Here is a 19,408-nt window from a genome sequence, read left to right as displayed (position 1 = left end):
ACACACACTACTATCTAGTCCATTTGAACTGTTACGACAAAACACCAAAGTCTGAGTGGCTTATAAACAAAAAACATATTTCCCACAATTCTGTAGGTTGAAAGTTCAAGATCAAGATCTGTGCATGGTTGTGTTCTGGTGAGAACCCTCTTCCTGGCTCTTAAATGAAATCTTCTCTGTGTTCTCATATAGTGAAAGGGGTGAAGGATTTCTGGGACCCTCTTTATGTGAGCACCAATCCCATTTATGAGGGCATAGCCTCTCAAATGCCTGCCTCCTAGTGCCATCACCTTAGGAGTTAGGATTCAACATATGAATCTGGGTGGTGGTCATATTCAGATCATAGCAATCAGTCTATATACACTGAACAGCACCAAGTGCTGCTACAGGCCAGGCGTTCAGACACCATGATATGCCATAGCTGCTAACCAAACTGAGAATTTAGATGTCACCACAGAAGAAGTTAAGAAAAGAAAATTTGAATTGATTTTGCTTTGTAGTCACCTGAAGTGACTGCAAATACACAGAATTACAAGGAAAAGAGGAATTTCTAAAACTGAGTTTTGTTTTTGGTTTTTCTCAAATGAGAGAGAGTAATAGATATTAAGAGCAGTTACCATGACTTGTAATGGTTATGCCTAGAATTAGAATAAAGATAACAATTGTTTTAGACTTCTTAAATACCAGAATTATAATATACAAGATAATAAAAATAAAGATTAAACAGTAAAGAAGAAAGTCTATGTGTTTCAATACAGGTTAAGACAGGAGAGGCACTTGTTTTCATCAATTTGTTAAATCTTCATATTTTATTTGGAAAGATGTAGATATAGGGTACCATGGGATTCTATTTTACCAATGTTTAACTGCCATAGCTTAGCACATTCTGGGAGATATAGAGCTTAGGTTTTTGGGGTTTCTTTTTTCCCCTCTCTCTCCATGCAAAACGTTTTGACTCATGTCCTAGGATCCTGACAGAGTGACAAGCTGACATATTTCCAAAGAGGTTGTTTTCTCTCCCTTAACCACTCACAGTAGGATCAATCATAAAATGATGCTTTCAATCAGAAGGAACCTGGGGCTATCCCTTAAACATTGCAGCCCATAACCGTCTTTCTAAGATATGGAAAAGACTTAAATTGATTAAAACAATTGCTTCCCTAGTTTTACCTATATTGAGCCACCCATTTACATTAGGTTGCAAATTTCTGATTTCCATGTCATCTAAATTAATCATGATATACTGAGATGCACCAGAACTGTTATAGTGAAGATAATGGTACGTTGAAAAATGTGTTCATACTTTCTGAAGAATGATAGGATGCTGCCCTTTTCATTGAATTGTTATATTAAAAAGAACACTGAAGAATAGAGTGCTCAAGCTTTGAGAAAAGAATACATTCAAAGATAATCACATTACTCAGAGCACTTTGTTTTGAGGGTAAATAAGAGCTACCATGTAAATTACATTGTGCTTGAGAATCTTATACACTTGATTAAATTCTCATGCAATGCTATTGAGAAAGATTGAGAACCCACCAAGCACAAAACTTCTGTGGCTGTGAGTGTGTTTGCATGTGTGGCACAATACGGATCTGTATTTAAACTTACATCAAATAGTTTATCACAATGATTTTTTATCACACTGATTTTTTTGAATACTAACTTTTCCATTTGAGCAACCACCGGGGTAGAGGAGAGGAGGATTCAGCAGATGGGGATTCACCCATTCCCTTCACCAGAGCAATTGCAGGTTTATATAGATTATAAAAACACCCGAAAATTTACCTTTAAAAATATTCCCTGTAACCCAGAATTAGACCCCTATAAATATGGTCAACTTATCTTTGACAAGACAGCACAGGCAATACAATGGGGTAAAAATATCTGTTGAAAAAACAGTGCTGGAAAAACTGACATCCACATGCAGGACAATAATCTACACATAGACCTTATACTCTTCACAAAAATTAACTCAAAATGAATCACAGACCAAAATGTAAAATACAAAACTCTAAAACTCCTAGAAGATAAAATAGGAAACAAAAAATCCTAGATGACTTTGGGATTTTTAGAGCAGTGAAAATATTCTGAATTATGCTATACAGTGGATTCATGTCAAGACACATTTATCAAAGTGCATAGAATGTACAAACCAAGAGTGAACCCGGATGTAAACTATGAGCCTGGTGAATGTGTGTCAGTGTAGGTTCATCAGTTGTAACAAATATACCACCCTGGTGTGGGATGTTGATGGTGGGAGAGGCTGTCCATGTGTGGGGCCAGGGAGTATATGAAGCTTCCCTGAACAGTTTGCTCAATTTTGCTGTAAACCTAAAAGTGCTCTATAATATATAGTTTATTAAATATATACATATTCCTGTAGAACAATTTGCCTGAGGAATAATGTTTTTATAGTTAATTCCAAAACAATAATCATGCAAATGTATTGTCTGTGTTCTGTACCACCAGAGTGTTTGTCCACCTCAAACCTAATTAATAAAGCTACAAATCTATTCACACCACAGTGACTGTATTTTTTTGTTGTTGACAATTTGATGGAGTGCCTCTTAATATAGAGCTTAAATATTACAGTTATATAATGGAACTCTTGGATAACGTCATAATATCAGTAATCTGAAGGGTTGCCAAAGAAAAATTACAATTAAATTCTAGTCCTCATATTAATGCTTATATGGAATTACTGAGACAATGCCTCAAGACAGAGGGGGAATCAATGAAAAACATTACAGTCAATTCTGGTGCAAAATTAAATGGCCCAGGTGGGATTATCCAAAGTAAAATAGAGAAAAAATATGTTAAGTCTACCAAAATTCAACAGTAGGTAAATCTCTTCTGGATAGCCACAGAGGTGATAGAAAGGAAAGAAAAGAAAAGAATAAAGGTAGATGGTACAAACACAGTCTGAAAAAAAAAAAAAACCAACAACTATTCTGGAAGAAAAGAGGTCTTTAGAGACAGGAGAAATTTTTCAGCAAGGAAGAAGATATTATATCTTGGCAATTAAAGAGGACATACAGAACAAGAGTAAGAATCAAGTAGTAAGAGAACAGAATGAACTATAAAAACACTTTACAAAGAAAAAAACTTGCATAGAAATATACAGCTACAAAAAAGTCATAGTTACAGGACACTGCAGTGCTTTGGAGAGAATGAAAATGCATCACAGTTTATGGATACAAAGGATTTAGTGGCAGAAGTTAGTGAAATAATGTTTATAGATTATGAATAAAAATATTGTGAATTCTGGATTATATACACAGGAAGTTGTGCATCATCTATAAAGGCGTTAGGAAGACATGGTATGCAAGAATTTGAAAACTACATTTTTCATAAATGTTTTAGATATTCACAATATGATTCAAAAGGAATACCAGTAGCTCATCTATGAAGGGGGCAGTATTTGGGAGACTTTTGATAGAATTTGCAACATTCGACAACCCAGATAATTCATCTAAGCTAAACATGTTCATTTCGTACTTCCTCCCAGTAAAATTTCAAAAGTGGGAATGAGAACACCAAACAACATGGGTGAAAAAGTTAAGTGTGTTAATGGTTTCTGTTACAAAGTTTCTCTATACCTACCAGAGAAGCCAGAAAAAGAAACTTCCTCTTTTTCACGTCCATATTTTTTTCTCTTCATTTTCTTTGAATGTGATGGTGGTTTCTGGAATCTCTCCAGCTACTTGCTCTCAGTCTGAAATTAAGGTAAAAATGGGTGTCAGCGACATCCTTGGAACTGATGCTCTTGGGTTCTGTGCCTTCGGTATACTTTTAGTTATGGATGACATATTTCCGAAATTTTAAAGGCAATTTGGTGGGCTTTAATAAATATGCATCCAAAAGCATCTTGTGTTATTTACCACTGAGTCAGCTTTTACCCCTGGTGATACTATGAATGACTGATGTCCACAATGTCCTGTCCTCAGCAGTCCTTCTCGGCTCCTGTATACTCATGCCTATGGCTTCTTGTATGCAGTCTGCCCATCTCATATTTGCTCTTCCTCTTTTCCTGCTGCCTTCTATGTTCCCCAGCAATATTGCCCTTTCCAAAAGAAACCCTGCCTTATCATGATGTCCCAAAGCAGGACAGCTTCAGTTTTGTTAATGTTGGTCTCCGGCCATGTTTCAGGCCTAATTTCCTCTAGGACCCACATGTCCATCTTTCTGCCAGTCCAGGGCTGACCCACAGAGCTCCCCTCCCACACCATATTTGAAATGAATCTTTTTTTTTTTTTTCCTGTCAGCCTTCTTCACTGTTCAGCTTTCACATCAGTACATAGTAATTGAGAATGCAATGGTGTGGATGATCTTCGCCTTGGTCTCTAATGACACACCTTTGCTCTTGGCGATCTTTCCTAATTCTTCCTTTGCTGCCCTTCTGAACCTCAGCCTTCTTTTGATTTCTTGACTGCAGTCTCCATTTTAATTAATGACTGAACCAAGTGAAGCAAAATCTTTAACAATTTCAGTGTCTTCATTTTCTATATTAAAGTTTGTGTATTTCTTCTGTAGTCATAAGTTTTGTTTTCTAGATGTTCACATACAGTCCTGCTTTGACACTTTCTTCTTTAACTTTGATCAGAAGTCATTTCAAATCTTAGCTACTTCTGGCCCATAAGATGGTGTCATCTGCATATCTTAGGTTACTGCTATTTCTTCCATTAATTTTCACTCCTCTTTCCTTTGAGTCTAGCCCAGTATTTTGTATGATGCACATCTTACCTGATATCATTGGTGTGAAAGGATTAATAAAGACAAGCATGTTCACTAAAATATAATCTTAACTAAATAACTATGATGATTGTCTTGAGAAATAGGTAATATAGTTTATTTCCTGAAAGGCAAGTTATATTACCTAAAAGATTATAAGTACTATTAGTTATGTTCAGTGAGTATGATGAAAATCCCTTAATATTTTATTTATATTGAAAAATGAGAGAAAAGAGGTTGAAGAAAGTGTTCATTAGTTCACCAATTTTATCACCTTCCACACCAGGGAAATGGTACTTGCTTTTTTTTATTCCTGAAGTTGAAATAAGAAAGACAGATTTAAGTTATGACAAAATATAAACAAAATTACTTCTGAGAGAATAAATACAGATTATAAATTCTATGAGGTGACAGACAGCATAGCAAAGAGAAACTAAACATAGAGAAAATAAGGAAGTATCTATAAATATGAAAAGAAATGCAAGAGGTAAGGCTGACCAAATGATTTATGAAAGGCTCATCGTCCTGACCTGTCTGCTTCTTGCATGCTCTTGGACAAATCATTTAACCTCTCTTGGCCTCAGTTTATAGTGGGGATTAAATGAGTTGAAATGTATAATGATTTCAATACTGGCAACACATAGTAAGCCTTTAACAAAAGTTAGCTGTTATTGTCATGGTGGTTCTTCACAAAAAGGAAAGCAATGATTATAATTTGTCTTTGGTGACAAGCCTCAATGTCATAAAGCTGCCTATTTTCACTAATCTCTTAATTCAGTATTACAATTAAAATCTTAATAAACTTTATTTTTTTATACTTGATAAATCTTAGATTTATTTCTAGTTATATGTGTATATATATATACACACACACATATATATGCCTATGAGAATTATTTTAAATATTTTAGTAATTCTACCCAGTTGAAGGAAAGAGAATATTAAATATCAATAGAAAAATTATGTTATTTTTTTAAAACAAATGGTGTTGGGTAACTGGCTAGCCATTTGGAAAATCAGTCTCTTACTGGATGATAACAATGCCTTTGAACTGTTCTTCCTACTTCTACTTACTGGCTTTGAATTGTCCTTAATACAGAGGCAAATATATCTCTCCTGTGCTCAAGACTCTCCATTCTCGTTCCATCTCATTCAGAGTACATACCCTCTTCCATCTGTGCATGATCCTATCCCTGCCACTAATCAGCTTCTGCTCACCTGTCTCCTGCTTGTACCTCAAACATATCAGGGCTGATATCAGTGCCCTTGTGCTTCTTGTTCTCACTGCATGAAATATCTTCTCTCAAAAGCCAGTGCAGCTTATTCCCTCACCCTTTCAATTTCTGTACAATCTTACTTAGTGTGCTAGTGGAAAAACCCTCATGAGTAATGGCTGCTATCTCAGCAATGCATACTAGTTAAACAAGGAATAAAATACATTTTAAAATTGATTTTTGCTTAGTCTTTGGCAGAATATTTATTTGCAATAATACGGGAGGATTTTGACTGAAATCCTAGCATATTTTAAAACGCTAAATTTTTATAGATTACAGTAGTAGAAACTGAAGAGATTCTGTCAATAGTGACACCATGCTTTTAGCACCATGTTTGCTATACTTTCCTGTAAAATCAGCCAGCTGCAAACTATCTTCACAGGTCTGATTGGACAACGGATGTTTTGAGTCACCTGCTATTCACATCACAGTATAGATAAAACCTAGTTGATTTCAAACCCTGAAGTTCCAGCCAGAATGCTTTCACAAGGGTTTTGCTCCTGTTGCTCAGTTCAGATCCTTGTGCTCCTCTGATGTTTCAACCTAAGGGCAGCCTGGCAACTGCACATATCCAAAGTATAAATTCAAAGGCCAAACAGAGCAACTTTCTGGTGCATGTGGTAAAAACAGTGCAGTTCAGAGGGAAAATGGTCCAAGTTAAGTAAAGCATATCACTTAATGCAGGATCCAAAGAGTTGGATTGCATAAATCCAATGAATTAAGCAATTTATTTATTCAAAAAATATATTTTTTGAGCACCTACTAACTGCCCTGAGGATATAGCGGCTAACAAAACTGAGAAGGCCCTGCCCTCTAGTGGGAAAACAGACAATAAACAAGTACCTGAATAAATGCAGATTATGTTAGGCACTGACCCTGATGGGGTTCCAGTCAGGAATCTGTCAAGATTCCATTTTTGAAACACAAGGTGATTTTCTTCTTCTTTTTTTCTCAGTGAGACTTGAATGTTAGTAAATGTTCTTTAAGCGCTTAATCAAGAGGACATCACTGGCCCTTCAATGTCTCTCACAGATGCCATTTTTTTTTAAGTTTAATAAATCTATTGAGAGTCAAATATCGTATTTCTAGAGATATTATTTCTCTTCAGATACCAAGAAGTTTGTGACGCTTATCCTTTCATAAGAGGTGGATCTAAATAAATATGTGAATGAATAATTAGACGAATGACTTCATTTAGAAAGCTTTTAATAAATATATTTATTTCTATTTTTGAAAGAATAAGTGAAACAGTTCAAGTTATGCTTTGTGTCTTTAAATTTTGTACAATAGAGTTCTTATATCTAGAATAAATACTTAAGGAAGCCCCATGTTCTAATGAAACAAATAATTTGATATGTATTGTATTCATCATCTTAATGGCACATTTTAAAACAACACAATTTCAATACTTTCAGTTCAAAGTGTTTGTGATTTGTGTTTAGATTAAATAAAGCACTAATTACTTTTACATGAGGGATATACTTATATACAAAATTTATGTTTGATATATAAGTAATGGATGTTACCACAAATTACATTCTCCAATATTTAGTATAAATTTAAATTTCCAAAAGTAAAAATTTATAATAATTGCACTTCTATTTTGCAAAATCATCAAGAACACTTTAAAGCATAAAATGTTACTGGTTTTGGGATTTATAATGCCACAAAAATTTCAAAAGCTTTGTTTCCAACTTGCAATTCATGTGAAAACATGAATGATTTTTCTTTCAAGGAAACTAGCAATTTTCATAGGTACATTTTTAGATTGTGCCCTACATGTATTTTATTAGTGGAGTCTATATCTATGTTTGAAATAAATATTCAGCATGACTCAAGCAACAAGCAATAAATGGAATTCTATTAGATTCAATTATTCATTTTTGGGGTCTGTCTGGAATATTCAGCCACTTAAACAATCTAATAAGAGAAACAGCCATGAAAGGGTAGGAGGACAATCCTTATCATTTTTCCTCATCCAGCCAACAGTGATGCCCTCATTATTAATCCACTTCTCATGAACTTTGGAGCTTGGATCTGGGAAAAAGACTTGAGAAAGACTCCAAGAAAAGAAGGGTGTTTGAACTATTGGGTAGAGATGGTCACTTGGGAATGAAGAAAGGAATCAGGTTTTCTGGGGATGCACTGAAGCTCCCAGGCTAACACCCCAGTCACACCACTTACTGATGCCTTGGATTTGTTCCTTTATTACTCTTTCAGCTCCCACCTTCTGTAGCTTTAACTATGATTCCTTTTCACTGGCTCTATGTGAGGGAGAATAAAATCTTTAACTTTAAACCCAGTCTTTTTCTTCCAAAGCCCACAGTTGTTTTATAGGCTCTCCAAAAACTTTTTCACTCTTGGAACACACACACACACCCCACACACACACACACCCCTATATTTTCCAGAAATGTTTCCAATTATTAAAGTTTTCTTTTTATTATAGGATGAAGTAGCTCTCTAGGCAAGGACAAGGCGGGGCATGGGAATCAGAGGAGTTAAATGGAAAGTAGCAGGTAGTAGACCCACTTCTCCCCAGAGGTTCCTCTGTGAATGTGAGAGGACTAGATTTAAAGATGTCAAAAACCCACCAGTTGTGAACTATTTATAAAATCACCTTAATGCTTGGTAGAATTAATAATTTCCTTACAATTACAGATTTAGATTGATTGAAACATTTCTGCTATAATAGATGAATAAATGGTATTAATAATACAGTTTAACAAATTTTACATGTTTCTTTAGGATAGATTTTTAGTTGTGGAATAACTGGTTCAAAGGGTTTGATTTGTTTGTGCCACTTGATGGATAAGTGTTACCAAAATGTTTTCTAAAAATACTATAATATTTTACCTGTATGCTATGAGTAGTGACCATATTTAATTTACGGCATTCTCATCATGGTTATTACTTTGAAGTAAGCATTTTCATTAACTTCATAAAGAAATAGCAAGCACTTCTCTATACCTCACACATACACAAAATCTTTGAATAATTTTTAAAAATGTATAAAGTATTATTTTATAGTTTTAAAGCAAAATTTTTTAAAAAATATTTTGCCTTCCTAAATAAAAACATGGACTAAGTTTAATAAAAAAATTCTGATAGAGTAGCTATTCATAATTGGTTTCTTTAGCTTTATTTTTTCAGTGTTTTCTATGTTAAACAGTGTGCCCTTTAACAGAAGAGTATGGTATCTACATTTTAGTAGCAACTAAATAACTCTTAATAGATAACAGTAATACTCAACTATATAGACAATATCAAAATAACATTGTAATTATTTGAAAACTTATCTTGATACTTCTTAGTAAATGTGTGTTTTTTTTTTTTTTTAAGTTTTAATTGTTATTTTACAAGCTAGCCCAAAGCTCTCTCATAATATTATTTCTTTCTGGATAAAAATACTTCTGCTGTCTCTAAAATTTAAAGTGAACCTTTACACAAAGAGCCTTGATTAAAGCTTTTCATAACTAGCCCTGACTGGTGTGGCTCAGTTGGTTGGGTGTTGTACTGTAAAGCTAAAGAAAGTTTGCTGGTTCAATTCCCTGGTCAGGGCACATGCCTGGGTTGTGGGTTCAGTCCCAGGTTGGGGTCCATATAAGAAGTAATTGTTCAATGTTTTTCTCTCACATTTATGTTTCTCTCCCTCTCTCCCTTATCCTCTCTGTAAAAAATAAATAAATAACTAAAATCTTTAAAATATACATTTCACAACTACATGTATTAGTTTCTAAGCTGTATAACACATTTCTAAAAGTTTAGTGGCTTAAAACAGCATGTCTTCATTACGTCTCAGGTGCCAGTTCAGAGTTGTAGATACTCTACTCAGGGTCTCTCAAGGTGGCAATCTAAGGTCAAGCTGTTTTCTTTACAAGAACTCAGAATCCTTTTCCAGACTTTCATGGCTAATGACAGAATTCATTTCCTTGCTGTCATATTGATTGAGGCCCCACTTTCTTGCTGCCTGTTAGCTGGGGGCTGCACAGTTCCTAAAGACTCCTTGACTCTTTTAAATTCCAGCAATGTGCCTGCTCACAGCCACTCACAACATAGCCACTTTCTTCTTCAAAACCAATAGGATAAGCTCTTACTCCACTTAGCTAAGTGAATTCATATATAACCTACTCAGGGGGTGACTATCTCACTTTTGTCATGTTCTATGGGCTAGAAGCAAGTCACAGGTTCTACTGTACTGTAAGGGTAGATAATTGCATGCATGATTTAGTGAGGGCCATTTTAACATTTTGCCTACCTCACTAGGCAGTAAGTAATGCCCTGGGATCCATCAAGCCAACTCTTGGATACTCCCCCCTTTCCTGAGTCTTAAGCGCATTCACCTATTACTCCTCTGCACCGTCTTACTAGAACAAGAATCTAGTCAGCATATATAGGCTGTTTTCTAAATATCTGTCACTCATTGATTTTTCTCTTAATTTAGTATCCGTAATAGTAATAACAGCAATGCATAAACTGTTTGGAGGGCTGTCTAAGTTATGCAACACTTGATGTCATTTTTTAAAATGTCATTCAAACATTCAGTTAAGTTTTAGTCATCCCAGTTGATACAGTACTTTTGCTCAGAAACTAAACTGTAAATTTCACAACTTAGCACAGTGTTAATTGAAGCCTTTTGGTGTTGACCTGATGACTTTTAGACTGTTCCCAAATTGGAATGACCGGATAGCGGCCTCCCCATATTCTTTTGTTGGTCAGGTCATAAAGTCAGTTTTCTCTCATTCTGATTCCATTTGTCATATGCAAAAGGCAACATAAAGTTAGTTTTTGGATTTCCTAGAACTCTGAAAGTTTGTATACACACATTTGATTAAAAAGAGATTAAGAAAAGGAATAAAATAAAGATGAGAATATGGTTCATAAGTAACAACTGAAGGTAAGTCAAAAGTCAAGAAGTAAAAGTTAAATAGGAGAGACAACTATGCTAGAAATAAATGTCAACAAGAAAAAAAGATAAGAAAAAAAGTTTAAATAAGTGTATTTGACTTTAATTCAAGATTATATCAATTTGAAATTTATTTTCATTACTCTGTATTATAAACACTAGAAGCTACATTTTTAAGGTTATAAATTACGTGAAAATTTTAAGTTCTGAAAGTGTAGTTAACTCATATTTATCCTTCACCACTACATTAAAAACAAATCCATAGAATCTCATAAATTAATGAAGGCTGAATCAAGAACAACATCTTTATGTTTTAAAAATGTGGATGCTTCATGAATTTGCATGTCATCCTTGCACAGGGCCATGCTAATACTCTCTGTATCATTCCAATTTTAGTATATGTGCTGCCAAAGCAAGCACAAGAAAAACACCTTAAGTTATAAGAATATAGAATAATAAATGCTCATGCTAACATACATGTAGTAATTATTTGATAGAAATATGCAATTTAATTGTTCTTCACATCAGAAACATAAGCCTATTCATAGGAAAAGAGATAAGAAACTAGAGGCAAGTAGAAATAAATAGAGTTGGGTGAATAAATTATAATTAAATACAATTGAGTATTTCTGTACTTATTAGTAAAGTTGTCATTGGACTAAAGAAATCTAGAAAATTAGCTGATGTATTCAGCATCAAACAGAACCTCAATATTAAATGTGCCATCCTACAATAACATTTTTTTGAATTTCGCAAAGAAAATATACAATTTTACTCATTAAATAAATAATAATTGAAAGAAGAAATTGCTAACAACACCAAGTCTTTAACTTTGTATCCCCAAGGTTATAAATGAATATCATCCAGCATTCTATTTCATAATAGAATTTCTATTTCATAACAGAAAAATGTGATTCATTTTTTTAATAATGTATAGCTTGTAGGTACAGCTGGTGAAGTTAACATAAAATCATGCTGTGTTCTATTTCATTGTAAAAGGCAAATACCAGTCCTTGTGATATAGAATGTCTGCTGTCTTTGTCTTGCAGCTATTAACAATTTCCTAAATATTTTCTCAATATTTGAATAGCCTATCAACTTGAGAAGAGTTTTACCAAACCATCTCCAAGGAATAGAACCTATCAGATCTATCTTATAATAGAAAAATTCAAAAGACAAGTTTAAGAAGGGGTAATTGAGCCTCTGTCTCCTTAAAAACTTTTCTAAAATCCCACCCAGTTGGCATCTACACTCTTTGCACTGTCAAGAACTGTCAATATACTTCCCTGTCAATAAGTAAATCACATTGTGTCCTTATCTGAAAGAGATATTATATTAAATATTTTTAAATTGTTCTATTTGCAAGGTAGAAGAGAAAAATGAATATTGGATGAGTGACTAACAATGTCTGCCACTCCTATGGATATGCACATATGTTCCATAGGATTGCATGACTGGAGATAAATGGGCAAAGAAAGAGAGCAATCTGCTAAGACTGATTACACCACAGGAGTGGAAATGAAGGTTAGAAGAGACTGTTAACTTTTTACAACATTTGTGTATTGTTGCACCTATTACAATGAGAACACGTGCTCATTTTATTTAAAAACAAAATAAAAATAAATTAAAAATGGATGAAAACATGTCACAAATAGAAAAACTGAGTAACAGTAGAGTTTAAGTTAAATGAAAGCCTATGGTAGAATGAATCTATTAAATATAGTACTTGATTTAATATGTTATACTGGACATAATCACCAAGAAACTAAAAACAGATACAGTAAATAGTGGCAGTCTCTCAGGGAATAGATAAGGAGAAGAGGACAAAAACAAGAAATATTAATTTTAGTTTATATAATTTTTAAATCACAAAGAATAATTTACTATATAAACTATGAAGGATTAAGAGGATGATATTAAAGAAAATGAATATGAATGAAGGAACAGAGTATAAATGAGAGTTTGAAAGGGTCAGCCGTATTTGGGGATGGTGAGGACTCGGACTGACAGGCTGGAAGGGAACATCGTGGAGTGGGAGCTCTGCCGGGAAAAGTAGTTGTAGTTGGAGACTTGGGAAGCAAAGAGGGATGACACAGTTATAAGTTTAAATTTATTTGTAGTCAGCAAACATTTATATTGAAATTGAGGTGGGGTTAAAATATGTCCAAGTTTAGGGAAAACAATTGGAGACAAGGCACAAGAACCGGAAGCAGACAGTGTGATGTTAATTTAGTCCTACTGAGGCAGTAGTGATGGCTGAATGTTTTAGGTGATGTTGCTGTATTTATGGACAGGTTTTCCTTGAGGGTGATAATGTTAGCACAGGAAGTATTGTGAACAAAATTTCAGAAGACTCAAATATCTTGACCTCTTACGAGAGCTGTGATGGTCTCAGTATGGTTGCATATAGACTGTAGGGAAGACGAGAGCTACAGTCAGGAAGGCTTCACACCTGCTGTGTGGTCATAATAATAAGATCTTGTGAGTTGTGCCTAAGAGTTTGGATTCCCTTCAGTGGCAATCCAAAAGGAAACCACCAACATTCTTTAAAAAGTTTTTGTTTAATACATGTTGTTCTGAAAAGGAATAAAGGGAAGATTAGATTATGGGAAAGACACATAAACCAATTCAGCAACTCTTAAAAATCCCAGCCCTGGCTAGTATGTCTCAATTGGCTGGATGATTCCTGGGTGGGGCACATGCCTGGGTTGCAAGTTTGATCTCCAGTCTGCCACGTAGGGATGGCAACGAAGCCATGTTTCTCCCCCTCTCTTTCTTTGTCCCTTTCCCTCTCCTCTCAATCTCCCTCTCTCTTTTTCCCTCCTGGGGTATATATATAGATATCTACATATCTATATATCCATATCTCTCTCTCTCTCTCTCTCTATATATATATATATCTCCTTGAATTCTGTCCTTGAATTCTAGATTGAAAAATTACTGTTGTTTCCTTCATCTATTAGAGAAAATAATATCTATTAATAATGAGGTTTACTTAATTTAGAAGTCACTTTTTTCAGTATTATAAGCTACATTTAGGTGTCATGAACAAAAGTGTGAAGAAATCTGTATTGCAAGTAATAAATATCTTTGCATATTGGGTAACAAATTTCACTATAAACACATTACACTTAAGAGCATCACTTCACACCATAAAACTGATCAATATGCTTCTTCAAGATAAAACTTAAAGCACCTCTAAACTGTCTGAATAATGCATTAATTTACATGACTATATTGTAAGGATATGTGTAGGGAGTGCATATGTTGTTGTTAAATGTCTTATTTGACCTAATGTTCAGAAGTTCAGAAGAATATTAATGTATTAGGCTTTTCAAAACACCAGAAGTCACTGTGTTAACCAGGAGGCTAGACTATCCTGTGGTAACAAACAATGATCAATCTCAGTGGCTTGAACAACACCAAAAAACCCAAAACACACAAACAAAACAAAGGTACACTTCTCATTATGGCTATAAATTTATCTCGAGTTTACCTCACAATAGGACCCTGGGAAATAAAATTTTATCTATCTGGGATATGCCTGGTTACCATGGCAGAAGGGAAGGGGACATTAGTACAGATCGTCTCTTAATGGCTTCTGCCTAGAAGTCATGCATGGCCTTTGCAGTTATATTTCATTTGTAAAAGCAAGAAGGACCATTTTAACTTACATATAGAAATACAGTGGGAATGGGGAAAGAGGACAATGGTGGAAAGAAGGGGAAGGGACTAGACAAAGAACATGTATGAATGACCCATGGACATGGACAACAGAGTGGGAATTAACTGCGGGAGCCGGGGGTGGGGGTGGGATGGGTGGAGGGGGACAGAGGCAGAAAAACTGAGACAAGTGTAATAGAATAAACATTATTTAAAATTAAAAATAATAAATAATAAATTTTTTAAAAAATTAGAAAGAAATACACAACCCTATCATGTATCCAGGAAAAAAAATAGAATTATAGGTCAATTGAACCAATATCTACCACTGTAATTCACTAATTATTCTTTCAATAAGAAGGGATTTTGATAAACAAGAAAAGCAAATACAGGTGGGAGAATGTTTCTATCCACGTACTTAACATTAACACATTTGGGCTAAGTACACTCAGTAACAGGGTTTTGAATGAACATTAAATCTGATGTTACTTTGACTTTATAGAAAAGTATGTTAGAAATATAGAAGAGAATAGAACTTGTAATTTACTCCAAAATCTTTTTTTAAATACATACTTTGGCCCCAGTTGTTAATGAACTCTCATACAAGGTATTTATATGTTGTGCATAACTGACAAGCACATGCCACATTTTAATATTCTTTATTGGTTGCAGAGAGGCATCTTTCCCCTTAAAGACTAAATTTAAAACAGAATCTGAACAACGATTTTAACATAGTACTATCTGAAGTAGTTATTTTTGAAGTTTTTGTTCCTACCAATCTCTAAAATTGGAATGATTGGTGAAAAACAAAATATTACATAATGTAGTATAGCAGACTAATAAGCATCCACTTAATTTTCCTGTACTCAGTCCTTAAGGAATTTACAAAGAAAATAAAAGCAGGCACAATGCTTTCCTTTCAGCCAATAAATATAACCTTCCCTAAAAGACAGATGCTTTTGTTAGTGCCAAGGTATTTTGAGGTCTCAAATATTATTAATGTTATTATATAAAGGATGGCAACTACATACTGACTACTTTCTGGCTACCAGGTATGATATAATAGGTGTTTTACATATATATGCTCTTTAATGTGTATAGAATATTCCAATTTTCTTATAACAGTTTTTTGAGGTATTATTCATATAGCATAAAATTCACTTTCAAAATGTACAATTCAGTATTTTTTAGTATTTTGAATTGTGCAACCATCACCACTATCTAATTTTAAAACATTATCATCAACCCGAAAAGAACCTCCATGAGCATTAGTACTTGAGTACATTCCGGGCTTTTTTCAGCCCCTGGCTCCCACCAATTTACTTTTGCTTCTATGTATTTGCCTGCTTGTACATTTTATGTAAATGGAACCATACAGCATGCATTCTTTTATATCCAAATTCTTTCACTTAACATAATGTTTTCAAGTTTCATTCATGTTTTTTTCTTTTTAATTTAATTATTTTATTGTTCAAATATATTTGTCTCCATTTTCCCGTCACCATTTTCTCCTGCCCCCCCTCACCTCCCTCACCCCCCTCCCTTAATCCTTCTCCACTATGGCTTTGTCCATGGGTCCTTTACACGTGTTTCTTGACTTGACCCAACGTTCATGTTGTAGCAAGCATTAGTACTTCATTCCTATCTACAGCTGAATAATATTCTATTGCATTCATGCACTACAATTCATTTATCCATTCATCATTTGGATTGTTTCCCCCTTTTAGCTATCAATAATGCTGATATGAGCACTTGTGTTTAAGTATTTGTGCGAACATATGTCTTTAATTTTCTTGGTACATAACTATAAGTGGAACGTCTGGATAATATGGTAACTATATTGAAATTTTTGAGGAACTGATGAAGCTTTCTCCATATTAGCAGCACCATTTTATCTTCCCATTAGTAATGTATGAAAGTTCCAGTTTCCCCAGCCTTGTCGACACTTGTTTTATAGTCTGTCTCTTGGTTGTAGCCATCCTAGTAAGTGTGATTCAGTATTTCATTGTCATTTGAGTTGCATTTCACAAACGAACAGGTTTTCATGTGCTTATTGGCCGCTTAACATATATTTTCTGAAAGAAAGTCTTTTCAACTTCTTTGGCCATTATTTAAGTTGAATTATTTGTCTTTATATTAAGTTATAAATGTTCTTTATGTATTTTAATACAGATCGTTGTCAGATATGATTTGTAAAAATTTCCTCCCTATTTGTGGATTTTACTTTCATATTATTGATGGCATCTTTTGAAGCTCAAAATTCCTCAATTTAGGGAGATTTGACTTATCTATTTCTTCTCTTGTTGCTTATCCTTTTGCTGCCTTATCTAAGAAACCACTGTCTAATCCCAAGTGAAGAAGATTCATCCCTATGTTTTCTTCTAAGGGCTTTATAATTTTAGCTTTTACATATGATTCAATGAACACTTTGAACTGTTTTGTATCTGGTATGAGTTGGGGGCTCAACTTAATTCTTTTGCCTGTGGATATGCAGTTGTTCTGCTACCATTTATTGAAAAATTTATTCTTTCCTTGTTTAATTGTATGGCCTCCTTTTTGGATCAAATTCCAGTTTTGTAGATGAAGTGGAGGCTAAGAGGAACAATTATAATGTCAAGAATACAGTGTCATATGAGTGATAGAGATGCATTTTTCAAGCCTGAACTGCTCAGCTTCAAACTCTTTTCACCATACCAGAAACTCCTGGTCATTGGATCCTGGGGGCAGTAGAATGGAAGCAGTATAAATTTAGAGCAATATTGCTCAGTCAACATTATTGTAAACATCAATGATATTAATATACATAAAAATAATTTGAAACTGTTTATAGCCATCCAAGTGGAATTTTTTTAGCACCTATGGCTATTTGAAAGTACCTGGTCTGTGTATTTGTTGAATTATACTTCTCTACTCCTTGTTTGTCTGGTTTGCCACTATTCAACTGCTTTGTACAGTGACTTGCACTAGGTATAACTCAACCAATGAAAGAATCTTATAAGTAACTTTTTATTATTAATGTTGAAATTGTTAATATTACTAAGTAAAAACCTACAAATAGACCAGTTGTGCACATACTCTGAGTCACTTACATTATCTTATATTAAAATGTCACCATGTTGATATTTTATCTATTACAAAATACAACAGAAATATAAGCATAATAATAGCATTTTATGCCTTTACTTAATGAAGTAGCTCTTAAGGAAACCAAACATCATACACTAGATCGTGTCGCCACCTTGTCATAATAAATATATTCATAATGAGAATGTTTGATTATATTTGTTAAATAATTTGATGGAAATCTCTGTTACCATTTCTATTTTCATCACTGATTTCAGGAGGTATAAATCAACTTAAAACTACTTATTCTTACCCACTTAAAGATCTACACTAACTCCTGAACCAGCAGGTGACCCATTAATTTAAGAGACTCATTAGACAAAATCAGTATGACTCTAGTACCTTAATAGTCAATGTTTCTGGAAGAATCAAGATCATGAATTTCATTTAAACTATATTTACTTATGGAATTATACATTTTTTCATAAGAAAAAAAGCTTATTTTATTTCTGTAATTTTAGCCATATTAAAGGTATCATTCTTTCCTTGATTTCACAATTTATTTAGCAATTCATATCATGCAAGTGGTACAGAATATGCAATACTATAAATACTAATTTTATAAATTAAAGATATTTTAATATAAAACCCAATAAAGTGCAAGCAAAAACAATAAATAATGAATAATGAAAGCAATTTCTCCTTAGCTCTTCTAAATATTAACATATCTCAAAACAACAAACAAAAATCAGAGTTTTCAGCAATTATATCAACTGAATACATTAAATGAAATAAAAGGTATATATATACCATATATATATATGTGCAACCACAAAACATTAACATAAAAAAGAGAGCTTTAAGAAAAATCAAAACAATGGCTGATGTAGCACTTTAAATGAACTAAGAAAGCAAAATGCATTAGCTTCATTAATCCTATCCTTTGGAAATATTAACTGATGTTAAGGTCTACAAGGTCCATAAGGTATTCTGATACAATTTCAGAGTAAGATTATGGAGCTCTGTAAGCTCCTAGTTAAAAAATAATTGATAATATGAATATGCCATAGTTAATCTACTAAACAGTTATCTAATGTATAATCATCCATAAAACAAATTACCCCAAATGAATAATATTCAGGGTAGCTCTTGTGTTAAAGCTATCCTTATTGCATAGGGCAGGGTGAAAAATTCAGTATTGAGTAAAGAGGCCTCCTTCTGTCCTGGTCCTTCTGCAGTTTCACATTGTGCAACCTTAGTTTTTTATCTTTTGCTGAATTTTGCCTGAGTCTTATTCTTTATTAAGTTAAGCAGTCACTTTTCTTGTACAAGAAAATTTATGCACATTTTTTACATAAAATTTGACATTAAATCTCAAGTCCTTGAGTTTGGAATTGCCTCAGACATTAAGAGATTTCATCAACTGGGGAAAAATAATAGAAAGGAAAGCTCTTATTTTTTGTGCTACTTGAAATGATCCCTTTGTGCAAAAGTAATTGACACTGAGTATTTATTATATTGCCCCCCAAATAGGGTTACTTTTGAAATTTATATTAGGGTATTAAATCCATGGCTTCTGTGAAGACATTACACCAGAAAACACACTTTCTCATATTGACATGCTTCATTCAATGTATTTTTCTTAAGGATAGAGAAGCTTTGAAGATTAATAACAATATATACTATTCCAGTGTTTACTGGGATTATTTTTAATCTTAATATATATTTTTTATAGTCTTGCCTGCTTATTGGGTGATGGTATTTAGGT

General features: G+C 33.7%; 1 non-coding gene across 1 annotated transcript; it reads right to left on the bottom strand.

The window, feature by feature from the left end:
• Positions 1 to 11,228: 11,228 nt before the first annotated feature.
• Positions 11,229 to 11,334, bottom strand: LOC129085451 (U6 spliceosomal RNA). The gene has a single exon (XR_008530705.1). It is a non-coding gene; the product is annotated as a U6 spliceosomal RNA (small nuclear RNA).
• Between the last annotated feature and the right edge of the window lie 8,074 nt (positions 11,335 to 19,408).

The sequence above is a fragment of the Pteronotus mesoamericanus genome, unplaced genomic scaffold (genome assembly GCF_021234165.1).
Source record: "Pteronotus mesoamericanus isolate MK-2021 breed Mesoamerican mustached bat unplaced genomic scaffold, CSHL_Meso_final scaffold_232, whole genome shotgun sequence".
Lineage (NCBI taxonomy): Eukaryota > Metazoa > Chordata > Mammalia > Chiroptera > Mormoopidae > Pteronotus > Pteronotus mesoamericanus.
This window is presented reverse-complemented; position numbering and strand designations above follow the sequence as displayed.